This window comes from Phyllobates terribilis, unplaced genomic scaffold (assembly GCF_046119375.1).
Source record: "Phyllobates terribilis strain yellow unplaced genomic scaffold, ASM4611937v1 Scaffold_1274__1_contigs__length_337103, whole genome shotgun sequence".
Taxonomy (NCBI): Eukaryota; Metazoa; Chordata; class Amphibia; order Anura; family Dendrobatidae; genus Phyllobates; species Phyllobates terribilis.
Window position 1 is genome coordinate 126,328 of NW_027364034.1, and position 14,590 is coordinate 140,917.

The following is a 14,590-nucleotide window of genomic DNA, read 5'->3' on the forward strand; positions in this document are numbered from 1 at the left end:
GGAGTCCAGGAGCTCATCTCCACAAATGGACTTTTCAGGATCCTTGGGTGGCTCCGTAGTTTGAAACCAATTCTGGTTATCGCTTCTCGGCCTTTTGGCTAAGATCAAGTGTAGTATCTGTTCTTATCAGTTTAATATCTGATACGTCCCCTATCTGGGGACCATATATTAAATGGATTTTTAGAACAGGGAGATGGAAAAAGAGCTTGCTCTGTCCACTCCACGCATTGACCTGGTATTGCAGTATCTCCAGGACCGGTGCACCCCTTCTTTAATGCAGTTTCTAAAATCAGAAAGAATTGAATTCAATGTTTTTTGTTCATTTTGCTTGTTTGTCGGATTTTGGGATGGACTCTTTGGCTTTGCTTTTCTTCTCCTCATTGGATTTTTCATGTTCAAAGTTGCAGAAGCCAGATTACAAGCTCATTTTGGTTCAACTTCAGCAACTGTGCATTGCATTGCCATGTAATGTGATGCAATGCTATCTTTCTAGCTCTCCCTTTTTACTTCCTTTTGGATAAACAGACATATTAGGCAAGCATTTTGGAGCTTTCACCTAAATAACTACAGGTGGTGAGATAAGCTGCACAATATAATTGACCTTTCAGTATATTGTTGCACACACACCATCTATTTAGCAAATGCCCTTGTTATCAACAGCAGCCTTTTAAACTCACCTGAGCTAACAGGTATGTGCGCTGGTTACTCTGCTGCGTTTAAAATTTCTTTTTTGGTTTGCTACAATGCCTTTTCTGAAACGTTGTCTCCTTCTGCTGGAACACTGACTTCTTTCATTTAATGCCTGCAGACTATAAAAGAGAACCCAACCCAAAAAGTTTGGTTGATTAGTCTGTGGCATTCTGTTAAACTGTTGCTTATGGCGGTCTCTGTGAGCTTCTCAGCGACATTCAGCCAGCCAGGTATCCTGCCTGCAGTAGATGGAATGTGGCAATGGAACGCTGGCTGCGCGTGTCATAATAGGCTCTGAGCCTTTATATACCTGTGCACAGCAGCAGCCACCTTCAGTCTGCTGCTGGACAGCCAGCAGCAGCAGCAGCAGGAGAGGTATGTAATCAGGAGCCCTCCTGCTAAGGGTAGACAGCTGCTCGTTCCACCCCACCCCCCGCCTTAATTGGTTCTCCTCCCTTCCAACGGTGTTGAGGCGGGTGGGAACAGCAGGGGGTGAAGGTGCTGTGTTTAAAGAGGTGGAGTTATGCAGATCTAAAACGCGTGGATTGCAGCAGCAGCAAGCCGAAAAGTGCAGGCATGTAAGGGATCTAGAGGTTGACAACATGTCTTCTTAACGGGAGTCCAGGAGCTCATCTCCACAAATGGACTTTTCAGGATCCTTGGGTGGCTCCGTAGTTTGAAACCAATTCTGGTTATCGCTTCTCGGCCTTTTGGCTAAGATCAAGTGTAGTATCTGTTCTTATCAGTTTAATTTCTGATACGTCCCCTATCTGGGGACCATATATTAAATGGATTTTTAGAACAGGGAGATGGAAAAAGAGCTTGCTCTGTCCACTCCACGCATTGACCTGGTATTGCAGTATCTCCAGGACCGGTGCACCCCTTCTTTAATGCAGTTTCTAAAATCAGAAAGAATTGAATTCAATGTTTTTTGTTCATTTTGCTTGTTTGTCGGATTTTGGGATGGACTCTTTGGCTTTGCTTTTCTTCTCCTCATTGGATTTTTCATGTTCAAAGTTGCAGAAGCCAGATTACAAGCTCATTTTGGTTCAACTTCAGCAACTGTGCATTGCATTGCCATGTAATGTGATGCAATGCTATCTTTCTAGCTCTCCCTTTTTACTTCCTTTTGGATAAACAGACATATTAGGCAAGCATTTTGGAGCTTTCACCTAAATAACTACAGGTGGTGAGATAAGCTGCACAATATAATTGACCTTTCAGTATATTGTTGCACACACACCATCTATTTAGCAAATGCCCTTGTTATCAACAGCAGCCTTTTAAACTCACCTGAGCTAACAGGTATGTGCGCTGGTTACTCTGCTGCGCTTAAAATTTCTTTTTTGGTTTGCTACAATGCCTTTTCTGAAACGTTGTCTCCTTCTGCTGGAACACTGACTTCTTTCATTTAATGCCTGCAGACTATAAAAGAGAACCCAACCCAAAAAGTTTGGTTGATTAGTCTGTGGCATTCTGTTAAACTGTTGCTTATGGCGGTCTCTGTGAGCTTCTCAGCGACATTCAGCCAGCCAGGTATCCTGCCTGCAGTAGATGGAATGTGGCAATGGAACGCTGGCTGCGCGTGTCATAATAGGCTCTGAGCCTTTATATACCTGTGCACAGCAGCAGCCAGCTTCATTCTGCTGCTGGACAGCCAGCAGCAGCAGCAGCAGGAGAGGTATGTAATCAGGAGCCCTCCTGCTAAGGGTAGACAGCTGCTCGTTCCACCCCACCCCCCGCCTTAATTGGTTCTCCTCCCTTCCAACGGTGTTGAGGCGGGTGGGAACAGCAGGGGGTGAAGGTGCTGTGTTTAAAGAGGTGGAGTTATGCAGATCTAAAACGCGTGGATTGCAGCAGCAGCAAGCCGAAAAGTGCAGGCATGTAAGGGATCTAGAGGTTGACAACATGTCTTCTTAACGGGAGTCCAGGAGCTCATCTCCACAAATGGACTTTTCAGGATCCTTGGGTGGCTCCGTAGTTTGAAACCAATTCTGGTTATCGCTTCTCGGCCTTTTGGCTAAGATCAAGTGCAGTATCTGTTCTTATCAGTTTAATATCTGATACGTCCCCTATCTGGGGACCATATATTAAATGGATTTTTAGAACAGGGAGATGGAAAAAGAGCTTGCTCTGTCCACTCCACGCATTGACCTGGTATTGCAGTATCTCCAGGACCGGTGCACCCCTTCTTTAATGCAGTTTCTAAAATCAGAAAGAATTGAATTCAATGTTTTTTGTTCATTTTGCTTGTTTGTCGGATTTTGGGATGGACTCTTTGGCTTTGCTTTTCTTCTCCTCATTGGATTTTTCATGTTCAAAGTTGCAGAAGCCAGATTACAAGCTCATTTTGGTTCAACTTCAGCAACTGTGCATTGCATTGCCATGTAATGTGATGCAATGCTATCTTTCTAGCTCTCCCTTTTTACTTCCTTTTGGATAAACAGACATATTAGGCAAGCATTTTGGAGCTTTCACCTAAATAACTACAGGTGGTGAGATAAGCTGCACAATATAATTGACCTTTCAGTATATTGTTGCACACACACCATCTATTTAGCAAATGCCCTTGTTATCAACAGCAGCCTTTTAAACTCACCTGAGCTAACAGGTATGTGCGCTGGTTACTCTGCTGCGCTTAAAATTTCTTTTTTGGTTTGCTACAATGCCTTTTCTGAAACGTTGTCTCCTTCTGCTGGAACACTGACTTCTTTCATTTAATGCCTGCAGACTATAAAAGAGAACCCAACCCAAAAAGTTTGGTTGATTAGTCTGTGGCATTCTGTTAAACTGTTGCTTATGGCGGTCTCTGTGAGCTTCTCAGTGACATTCAGCCAGCCAGGTATCCTGCCTGCAGTAGATGGAATGTGGCAATGGAACGCTGGCTGCGCGTGTCATAATAGGCTCTGAGCCTTTATATACCTGTGCACAGCAGCAGCCACCTTCAGTCTGCTGCTGGACAGCCAGCAGCAGCAGCAGCAGGAGAGGTATGTAATCAGGAGCCCTCCTGCTAAGGGTAGACAGCTGCTCGTTCCACCCCACCCCCCGCCTTAATTGGTTCTCCTCCCTTCCAACGGTGTTGAGGCGGGTGGGAACAGCAGGGGGTGAAGGTGCTGTGTTTAAAGAGGTGGAGTTATGCAGATCTAAAACGCGTGGATTGCAGCAGCAGCAAGCCGAAAAGTGCAGGCATGTAAGGGATCTAGAGGTTGACAACATGTCTTCTTAACGGGAGTCCAGGAGCTCATCTCCACAAATGGACTTTTCAGGATCCTTGGGTGGCTCCGTAGTTTGAAACCAATTCTGGTTATCGCTTCTCGGCCTTTTGGCTAAGATCAAGTGTAGTATCTGTTCTTATCAGTTTAATATCTGATACGTCCCCTATCTGGGGACCATATATTAAATGGATTTTTAGAACAGGGAGATGGAAAAAGAGCTTGCTCTGTCCACTCCACGCATTGACCTGGTATTGCAGTATCTCCAGGACCGGTGCACCCCTTCTTTAATGCAGTTTCTAAAATCAGAAAGAATTGAATTCAATGTTTTTTGTTCATTTTGCTTGTTTGTCGGATTTTGAGATGGACTCTTTGGCTTTGCTTTTCTTCTCCTCATTGGATTTTTCATGTTCAAAGTTGCAGAAGCCAGATTACAAGCTCATTTTGGTTCAACTTCAGCAACTGTGCATTGCATTGCCATGTAATGTGATGCAATGCTATCTTTCTAGCTCTCCCTTTTTACTTCCTTTTGGATAAACAGACATATTAGGCAAGCATTTTGGAGCTTTCACCTAAATAACTACAGGTGGTGAGATAAGCTGCACAATATAATTGACCTTTCAGTATATTGTTGCACACACACCATCTATTTAGCAAATGCCCTTGTTATCAACAGCAGCCTTTTAAACTCACCTGAGCTAACAGGTATGTGCGCTGGTTACTCTGCTGCGCTTAAAATTTCTTTTTTGGTTTGCTACAATGCCTTTTCTGAAACGTTGTCTCCTTCTGCTGGAACACTGACTTCTTTCATTTAATGCCTGCAGACTATAAAAGAGAACCCAACCCAAAAAGTTTGGTTGATTAGTCTGTGGCATTCTGTTAAACTGTTGCTTATGGCGGTCTCTGTGAGCTTCTCAGCGACATTCAGCCAGCCAGGTATCCTGCCTGCAGTAGATGGAATGTGGCAATGGAACGCTGGCTGCGCGTGTCATAATAGGCTCTGAGCCTTTATATACCTGTGCACAGCAGCAGCCACCTTCAGTCTGCTGCTGGACAGCCAGCAGCAGCAGCAGCAGGAGAGGTATGTAATCAGGAGCCCTCCTGCTAAGGATAGACAGCTGCTCGTTCCACCCCACCCCCCCGCCTTAATTGGTTCTCCTCCCTTCCAACGGTGTTGAGGCGGGTGGGAACAGCAGGGGGTGAAGGTGCTGTGTTTAAAGAGGTGGAGTTATGCAGATCTAAAACGCGTGGATTGCAGCAGCAGCAAGCCGAAAAGTGCAGGCATGTAAGGGATCTAGAGGTTGACAACATGTCTTCTTAACGGGAGTCCAGGAGCTCATCTCCACAAATGGACTTTTCAGGATCCTTGGGTGGCTCCGTAGTTTGAAACCAATTCTGGTTATCGCTTCTCGGCCTTTTGGCTAAGATCAAGTGTAGTATCTGTTCTTTTAAGAACACAAGAGCTACGATCTACACTTGACGAGAGCGATCGAACTCGGAAGGAGAAGAGCTTCGGAGCCCAGCTGACATCGGAGAAGGAAGGCGGATATCGGTGGGAGGAAGAAGCTCTAAAGAATCCAGAAGAAGACGAAGACTCGGAGAAGAATCGGGCTGTCCTGTGGAATCTTCGAGGAAGAAAATCATCGAGACAAAGACCTTTCGGGGAATTTGTCCAGAACACGACGGGAGAAGAATCTGCATAGCTCCACCCATTCCGGGAAGAGTTCCAGATCCAGCTCCAAGAAGTAACTGCAGGAGGAAAGCCATGGCAAGCGCTGCGAGGAAGGCCGAAAAGAAGAGCCTGGAGCAGGGGACAGCCAGGAGGGCCCAGCCAGGAGCCGATTCTGACCCCAAGGACTCTGCCTCCACGACTGGCCAGCAGAAGGGACCCCAGAAGCCCCGCCACGAAGCTCCAGCCCTGGAGCCATGGATGCGGCAGACGGTGGCCCTGAAGCTGAAGGAAGTGGATGGGAGGGTGCCGGATATGTCCTCGGACGTGTTCTGCCAGAAGATGCTGCTGGATCGAGGCTTCTCCAGGTCGGACACCCTCAGCATCCAGACCTTCTTGACGGGGATCTTCTTCGTCACCTTCGCCACTGTGAACACCTGCAGGAGGTTCTGGGAAATGGTAAGCGCAAAAGGACCGGATAATTCTTTCTCTGCCTTTACAGGTAGCTGCCCTATCCAGAGGGACGAAAGGAGGATCACGGTCTCCATGCGCAACCCGCACACCCCAGGCCAAGACATCTGTACCTTCCTGAGACGCTTCTGTTTGGTTGTGAAGGAACCCTCTCACATCCTGAATGGACTCGGCTTCTGGACAGGTAAGTGGTCGGTGACCGTTAGACTTCACAGGGACCTGGCGTACTCAGACGGACTTCGGCACCTGCCCCCGACATTCTCCCTGGGCAACTCCTACGGCCTCATCTATTACCCGGACATGCCGCGGAACTGCAGGAGATGCGGCAAGAACGGCCACGAGATGAAGGACTGCAAGGAGGATGCCTGCAGGATTTGTCGAGTGACGGGACACAGCTCGAAGGACTGCCCGAAGAAGACATCCTGCAACCTGTGTGGGCTGGCGGCTCATCTGTACAAGGATTGCCCCAAGCGTGAGAGATCCTGGGCATCGGTGGTTGCGACGACCCCAGCTACGGAGGACAAGGCCCCGACGACCAGGCCTGTGAAAGTCAAGGACGCGACGACCAAGGCCCCAGCGGCCAAGGCCGAGACGACCAAGGCCAAAGCGGTCAAGGAGTCGGTGGCCAAAGCCCCAGCGACGGTCCCAGCAGCTCCGAAGCAGAAGAAAAAGTCAAAGGAGGGTAAGAGTTCTGTCACCCCTCTCTCGATCCCTCCCCCTGCCACCCCCGTCCAATTCCCCCCCACCCCGGCCACCCCTGCTGAGGATTCCACTTCCTCTTCCTCCTTCCCCTACTCCTCAGCAGGTGTCCTTTCCCCTGCCCCGGCAGCCACTCTCCCTCCCCAGACCATGGTAGCGGTGGAATTAACCTTTCCTCCACCCGCCGCTATCTATTCCGAGGAGGATTTTCCCCTTCTTGTCTCCCCAGTTCCAACCCGGGGAAAGAGGAAGGTGGAGGACAGCCCTGCTACTGAATCCTCCAAAAAGAAGATTCTGGATTTCGTAGGCGAAAAGGAGGATACCCTCCCTGAGCCAGAAGAGATGGAGCACATGGTTGAGACCCTGGTGGCCGAGCCAGAAGAGGAGGAACTGGTGGTCGCCGAGATCGAGGCTGCGCTGCTTGACCAGATGGAGGAAGAGGGCCTGCTGGTGATCCCGTCACCAGCAGTCAACACCGACGAGGGACCACCCGACCGGAGTGGTAACTAAGGTGTATTGCCTGCGATAACTTTTTCTTTTTTCCCTACATGATGGCTAATATTAACTTATTTTCCATTAATGTCAGGAGCATCAAGGACAAGTTCAGACGTCAGACTATTTATGCCTTCCTTACTTCCCAGTTGTGTGATGTTTATATGTTGCAGGAATGTTCCCTTCCCTCCTCTAGGTCCTTCAAACATCTGGCCAGGGAGTGGTCCCACGGTCCATCCTACTGGTCCGGTGGGGGTGACTGCAAGTCTGCGGGGGTCGCAATTCTGATCAGGGGGGGCGCATTCACGCTTGAGTCCGTCCAGGAGCTCATCTGCGGCAGGGCTCTTGTTGTAGATGGCAACTGGGCGGGAGAACCTGTCAGGTTCATCAACGTGTATGCGTCCCCACTGAAGAATGAGCGTTTGGAGCTTTTCCAGACCCTGCGGCTTCAGCTTGCCACCACCAGGACCTTAGTGATGGCCGGGGATTTCAACTGCCCCATCGAGGAGGATGGTCGTAGTTCTGGCACATCTGCCAAGTTGGACATCACGTCCAAGCTGCTCATCGAGATGGTAACCGAGGCCTCTCTTCAGGACGTGGTGGGCTCCATGGGGAGAGGCTCCACGAACTATTCGTGGAGCCAACCCGATGGCTCACTCCGCTCCAGGATTGACTTTGTGTTCACCTCTCGGGCAGTCAGGCAGAGTAGGCACTCGATGGTCTCCTGCTTCTTCTCCGACCACAGAGCCATTCACTTACAAGGTGTCCTCGGCGACGGTTTTCCGTCCGGCCCCGGCTCCTGGAAGCTGAATTGTGCTCTGCTGGCTCAGGATGAAGTCGTGGAGGAGCTGAGAGCAGCCTACGCAATGTGGCAGTCCTACAAGGGTAGCTTCCAAACAGTCTCTGATTGGTGGGAATATGTTAAACTTGAGTTTCGCTGTTTCTTTCAGGCCAAGGGTCGACAACAGGCGTGTGAGAAGAGGAGGGACTTCAGAGGGCTGCAGCGCGAGCTGCGGTCGCTGCAGGACCTTCTTCACTGCGGCTGGGACGTGAGGGAGGAGCTGGAGGAGACCAAGAAGAGCCTGAAAAGGCACTTTGAGGAGGAGTCCAAGCGAATCGTCTTCCGTTCCAAAGTGGAGAATCTGGAGAAGGGTGAGAAATGTAATTCATTCTTTTTCAGGAAACTTCATGCCGGTCACACGCCCCTGAATGAGCTGCGAGACGAGAGCGGAAACATGCGACGTGGGAAGGAGGACGTGATGAGGGTCGTCAGCGACTTCTACAGCGAACTCTACTCCCACAAGACTACCGACCCCGACGCTGCTGATAAGTTCCTGTCAGGTATCACTAACCATCTTGATCCTGCAGGCACGGCAGCCTTGGACAAACCTCTGATGGTGGGCGAATTGCTCTCTGCCGCTAAATCCTTTAGGACCGGCAGGACCCCGGGCAGTGATGGTCTTCCAGCGGAGCTCTATGTAGCGCTGGGAGACCTCATCTGTCCGGACCTGTTGGACCTGTACGAGGAGATGGTGGTGGAGGGTAGAATGCCTCCATCTTTGAGGGAAGGAATGGTCACGATCCTGTACAAGCGGAAGGGAGAGAGGTGCGACCTGAGGAATTGGCGTCCCATCACTCTGCTCAACGTGGACTACAAGATCCTGGCCAAGACGATGGCGACACGACTTAAGACGGTCATCGGACGGATCATCCACCCGGACCAGACCTGCGGCATCCCTGGACGTCGCATCGCAGACAGCCTCGCTCTCGTGCGGGACACGGTCGAGTACATCAAGGTCCGCCGCGCACACGCGGCCCTGGTCTCCTTGGATCAGGAGAAGGCCTTCGACCGGGTTTCCCACGAGTTCATGGGCCGAGCTCTGCACCGGTTAGGTTTGGGTAACATGTTTTGTTCGTATGTCCGTCTGATGTATTTTGATATCCACAGCTCGGTGTTGGTGAACGGCTGGAAGACTGACCCCTTCCCTGTCCTCTCTGGGGTCAGACAAGGCTGCCCTCTATCACCTCTTCTTTTTGTTTGTGTTATAGAACTCTTCGCAGAGGCTATCCGGCAGAATGGAGAGATCAGAGGGATCACCGCACCGGGTCCGGGACGACACGAGGTCAAGTGCTCGCTCTACATGGACGACGTCACCGTCTTCTGCGCTGATCGTGGTTCAGTCGACGCCCTCGTCCAGACGTGTGAGAGGTTCGGCCGGGCTTCAGGGGCCAAAGTCAACTGCAGGAAGTCGGAAGCCATGCTCTTCGGGGATTGGCAGCCGGCCTCCTCCGCCCCCTTCCCCTTCAACATTCAACCGGATTTCCTCAAGGTGCTGGGAGTCTGGTTTGGGAAGGAAGGAGCGGCCCTCAAGTCCTGGCAAGAACGCTTGGCCAAGGTGAAGCAACGGATCGGACTCTGGAGCCTCAGACACCTCACTTGTGAGGGTAAGGCACTCGTCCTGCGTAATGAGGTCCTGCCCGTCTTGCAGTACACGGCGCAGGCCTGGCCCCCACACGTCACTGTGTGCAGGGCCATTACCAGGACAGTGTTTCACTTTGTCTGGGGATCCAAGATGGACAGAGTCAGGCGGGCCGTCATGTACAAGGAGCCTCGCAAGGGTGGGAAGGGCGTTCCAGATATCCCCACCCTCCTGCGATCCTCTTTTGTGTGTGATTGTGTCCGCCGGACTTTGCAAGTCAAGAATGGCTCCGCGGGCAGGTCCATGTCTCACTTCTTCCTGCTTCCTCTTTGGAGGCGACTCGGCTGGGACAAGTGGGACAGCTCCTTCCCCTACAACTGGACGACGCCATGGTTCTACGGAGACGTCGTTCGATTTGTGGGGGAGCATCAACTGGAGGGACTCAAGCCCGACTTGTGGAAGCCCAAAACTATCCACAAGCTAATCAGAGCCAAGGATGACGTGGAGAACATCACAGGACTTCACCAGGACACGCTGGAGACTGTGTGGACAAATGTGTCGTCTGACAGGCTGACCAACGGGCACAAGGACTTGTCGTGGATGGCGATTCAGGGCGGACTGCCCGTCCGGTCATTCATGCATGCCTGGAACCTGTGCAAGACCCGGTACTGCCCAAGGTGCCCCTTCGTGGAGGAAACATCTTTGCACACTTTTTGGGACTGCGGATTTGCACAGCGCCTATTGACTGCACTTGAGGACGACCTGAGGAACTCTGTCCCCAGGGCGAGCCTATCGCACCATTCTGTGCTTTATGGACTCTTCCCTGGGGTTCATACCGTCGGAGCCATCCAGGAGGCTTGGCGCCTTATGAACTGCTTCAAGGATGCCGTTTGGGTCGCCAGGAACCGGCTCATCTTGAGGAGGGAGAGGATGTCCATCCAGGACTGCCGCAGGCTGATCCACAGCCTGCTCAGAGACTATTCCATCATGGACGGTCCGGAGGACGAGGATGAGGACTAAACCCCTCCTCCCCCTCTCCCCTTATGTGTCTTGTCTTTCAATAAAGCTTCGGGCCTGTGATTTCCCCCCCCCCATCCCCTTTTTCCCAATCCCCATCCCTTATCACAGTTCGTCGTACTGTATTGATTGACATGCTTTTTCTTTCAGATTGAGTGTTTTGTGTAGCATAGGGGTGTGATGTGTCTAGTTAGTGCGTCGTATCCTCATGCTATGTAAATATGATGTAGAATTCTGTGTGTACTGGGCTGCGGCACTGTACACTGTCTGTTAACTTATTTTTTGTGCTAATAAAAGATATATTCAATCAAAAAATCTGTTCTTATAAGTTTAATATCTGATACGTCCCCTATCTGGGGACCATATATTAAATGGATTTTTAGAACAGGGAGATGGAAAAAGAGCTTGCTCTGTCCACTCCACGCATTGACCTGGTATTGCAGTATCTCCAGGACCGGTGCACCCCTTCTTTAATGCAGTTTCTAAAATCAGAAAGAATTGAATTCAATGTTTTTTGTTCATTTTGCTTGTTTGTCGGATTTTGGGATGGACTCTTTGGCTTTGCTTTTCTTCTCCTCATTGGATTTTTCATGTTCAAAGTTGCAGAAGCCAGATTACAAGCTCATTTTGGTTCAACTTCAGCAACTGTGCATTGCATTGCCATGTAATGTGATGCAATGCTATCTTTCTAGCCCTCCCTTTTTACTTCCTTTTGGATAAACAGACATATTAGGCAAGCATTTTGGAGCTTTCACCTAAATAACTACAGGTGGTGAGATAAGCTGCACAATATAATTGACCTTTCAGTATATTGTTGCACACACACCATCTATTTAGCAAATGCCCTTGTTATCAACAGCAGCCTTTTAAACTCACCTGAGCTAACAGGTATGTGCGCTGGTTACTCTGCTGCGCTTAAAATTTCTTTTTTGGTTTGCTACAATGCCTTTTCTGAAACGTTGTCTCCTTCTGCTGGAACACTGACTTCTTTCATTTAATGCCTGCAGACTATAAAAGAGAACCCAACCCAAAAAGTTTGGTTGATTAGTCTGTGGCATTCTGTTAAACTGTTGCTTATGGCGGTCTCTGTGAGCTTCTCAGCGACATTCAGCCAGCCAGGTATCCTGCCTGCAGTAGATGGAATGTGGCAATGGAACGCTGGCTGCGCGTGTCATAATAGGCTCTGAGCCTTTATATACCTGTGCACAGCAGCAGCCACCTTCAGTCTGCTGCTGGACAGTCAGCAGCAGCAGCAGCAGGAGAGGTATGTAATCAGGAGCCCTCCTGCTAAGGGTAGACAGCTGCTCGTTCCACCCCACCCCCCGCCTTAATTGGTTCTCCTCCCTTCCAATGGTGTTGAGGCGGGTGGGAACAGCAGGGGGTGAAGGTGCTGTGTTTAAAGAGGTGGAGTTATGCAGATCTAAAACGCGTGGATTGCAGCAGCAGCAAGCCGAAAAGTGCAGGCATGTAAGGGATCTAGAGGTTGACAACATGTCTTCTTAACGGGAGTCCAGGAGCTCATCTCCACAAATGGACTTTTCAGGATCCTTGGGTGGCTCCGTAGTTTGAAACCAATTCTGGTTATCGCTTCTCGGCCTTTTGGCTAAGATCAAGTGTAGTATCTGTTCTTATCAGTTTAATATCTGATACGTCCCCTATCTGGGGACCATATATTAAATGGATTTTTAGAACAGGGAGATGGAAAAAGAGCTTGCTCTGTCCACTCCACGCATTGACCTGGTATTGCAGTATCTCCAGGACCGGTGCACCCCTTCTTTAATGCAGTTTCTAAAATCAGAAAGAATTGAATTCAATGTTTTTTGTTCATTTTGCTTGTTTGTCGGATTTTGGGATGGACTCTTTGGCTTTGCTTTTCTTCTCCTCATTGGATTTTTCATGTTCAAAGTTGCAGAAGCCAGATTACAAGCTCATTTTGGTTCAACTTCAGCAACTGTGCATTGCATTGCCATGTAATGTGATGCAATGCTATCTTTCTAGCTCTCCCTTTTTACTTCCTTTTGGATAAACAGACATATTAGGCAAGCATTTTGGAGCTTTCACCTAAATAACTACAGGTGGTGAGATAAGCTGCACAATATAATTGACCTTTCAGTATATTGTTGCACACACACCATCTATTTAGCAAATGCCCTTGTTATCAACAGCAGCCTTTTAAACTCACCTGAGCTAACAGGTATGTGCGCTGGTTACTCTGCTGCGCTTAAAATTTCTTTTTTGGTTTGCTACAATGCCTTTTCTGAAACGTTGTCTCCTTCTGCTGGAACACTGACTTCTTTCATTTAATGCCTGCAGACTATAAAAGAGAACCCAACCCAAAAAGTTTGGTTGATTAGTCTGTGGCATTCTGTTAAACTGTTGCTTATGGCGGTCTCTGTGAGCTTCTCAGCGACATTCAGCCAGCCAGGTATCCTGCCTGCAGTAGATGGAATGTGGCAATGGAACGCTGGCTGCGCGTGTCATAATAGGCTCTGAGCCTTTATATACCTGTGCACAGCAGCAGCCACCTTCAGTCTGCTGCTGGACAGCCAGCAGCAGCAGCAGCAGGAGAGGTATGTAATCAGAAGCCCTCCTGCTAAGGGTAGACAGCTGCTCGTTCCACCCCACCCCCCGCCTTAATTGGTTCTCCTCCCTTCCAACGGTGTTGAGGCGGGTGGGAACAGCAGGGGGTGAAGGTGCTGTGTTTAAAGAGGTGGAGTTATGCAGATCTAAAACGCGTGGATTGCAGCAGCAGCAAGCCGAAAAGTGCAGGCATGTAAGGGATCTAGAGGTTGACAACATGTCTTCTTAACGGGAGTCCAGGAGCTCATCTCCACAAATGGACTTTTCAGGATCCTTGGGTGGCTCCGTAGTTTGAAACCAATTCTGGTTATCGCTTCTCGGCCTTTTGGCTAAGATCAAGTGTAGTATCTGTTCTTATCAGTTTAATATCTGATACGTCCCCTATCTGGGGACCATATATTAAATGGATTTTTAGAACAGGGAGATGGAAAAAGAGCTTGCTCTGTCCACTCCACGCATTGACCTGGTATTGCAGTATCTCCAGGACCGGTGCACCCCTTCTTTAATGCAGTTTCTAAAATCAGAAAGAATTGAATTCAATGTTTTTTGTTCATTTTGCTTGTTTGTCGGATTTTGGGATGGACTCTTTGGCTTTGCTTTTCTTCTCCTCATTGGATTTTTCATGTTCAAAGTTGCAGAAGCCAGATTACAAGCTCATTTTGGTTCAACTTCAGCAACTGTGCATTGCATTGCCATGTAATGTGATGCAATGCTATCTTTCTAGCTCTCCCTTTTTACTTCCTTTTGGATAAACAGACATATTAGGCAAGCATTTTGGAGCTTTCACCTAAATAACTACAGGTGGTGAGATAAGCTGCACAATATAATTGACCTTTCAGTATATTGTTGCACACACACCATCTATTTAGCAAATGCCCTTGTTATCAACAGCAGCCTTTTAAACTCACCTGAGCTAACAGGTATGTGCGCTGGTTACTCTGCTGCGCTTAAAATTTCTTTTTTGGTTTGCTACAATGCCTTTTCTGAAACGTTGTCTCCTTCTGCTGGAACACTGACTTCTTTCATTTAATGCCTGCAGACTATAAAAGAGAACCCAACCCAAAAAGTTTGGTTGATTAGTCTGTGGCATTCTGTTAAACTGTTGCTTATGGCGGTCTCTGTGAGCTTCTCAGCGACATTCAGCCAGCCAGGTATCCTGCCTGCAGTAGATGGAATGTGGCAATGGAACGCTGGCTGCGCGTGTCATAATAGGCTCTGAGCCTTTATATACCTGTGCACAGCAGCAGCCACCTTCAGTCTGCTGCTGGACAGCCAGCAGCAGCAGCAGCAGGAGAGGTATGTAATCAGGAGCCCTCCTGCTAAGGGTAGACAGCTGCTCG

At 49.1% G+C, this 14,590-nt stretch overlaps 7 non-coding genes and 1 pseudogene across 7 annotated transcripts; all 8 read left to right on the top strand.

The window, feature by feature from the left end:
• Nucleotides 1-78: 78 nt before the first annotated feature.
• Nucleotides 79-269, top strand: LOC141243844 (U2 spliceosomal RNA). The gene has a single exon (XR_012307862.1). It is a non-coding gene; the product is annotated as a U2 spliceosomal RNA (small nuclear RNA).
• A 1,115-nt stretch (nucleotides 270-1,384) lies between these two features.
• LOC141243964 (U2 spliceosomal RNA) lies at nucleotides 1,385-1,575 on the top strand. Its single transcript, XR_012307975.1, has one exon. It is a non-coding gene; the product is annotated as a U2 spliceosomal RNA (small nuclear RNA).
• A 1,115-nt stretch (nucleotides 1,576-2,690) lies between these two features.
• LOC141243974 (U2 spliceosomal RNA) lies at nucleotides 2,691-2,881 on the top strand. Its single transcript, XR_012307984.1, has one exon. It is a non-coding gene; the product is annotated as a U2 spliceosomal RNA (small nuclear RNA).
• Nucleotides 2,882-3,996: 1,115 nt separating this feature from the next.
• On the top strand, nucleotides 3,997-4,187 carry LOC141243845 (U2 spliceosomal RNA). Its single transcript, XR_012307863.1, has one exon. It is a non-coding gene; the product is annotated as a U2 spliceosomal RNA (small nuclear RNA).
• A 1,116-nt stretch (nucleotides 4,188-5,303) lies between these two features.
• LOC141244023 (U2 spliceosomal RNA) lies at nucleotides 5,304-5,381 on the top strand (annotated as a pseudogene).
• Nucleotides 5,382-10,945: 5,564 nt separating this feature from the next.
• LOC141244011 (U2 spliceosomal RNA) lies at nucleotides 10,946-11,138 on the top strand. Its single transcript, XR_012308018.1, has one exon. It is a non-coding gene; the product is annotated as a U2 spliceosomal RNA (small nuclear RNA).
• Nucleotides 11,139-12,253: 1,115 nt separating this feature from the next.
• LOC141243846 (U2 spliceosomal RNA) lies at nucleotides 12,254-12,444 on the top strand. The gene has a single exon (XR_012307864.1). It is a non-coding gene; the product is annotated as a U2 spliceosomal RNA (small nuclear RNA).
• A 1,115-nt stretch (nucleotides 12,445-13,559) lies between these two features.
• Nucleotides 13,560-13,750, top strand: LOC141243847 (U2 spliceosomal RNA). The gene has a single exon (XR_012307865.1). It is a non-coding gene; the product is annotated as a U2 spliceosomal RNA (small nuclear RNA).
• The last annotated feature ends 840 nt before the right edge of the window (nucleotides 13,751-14,590 follow it).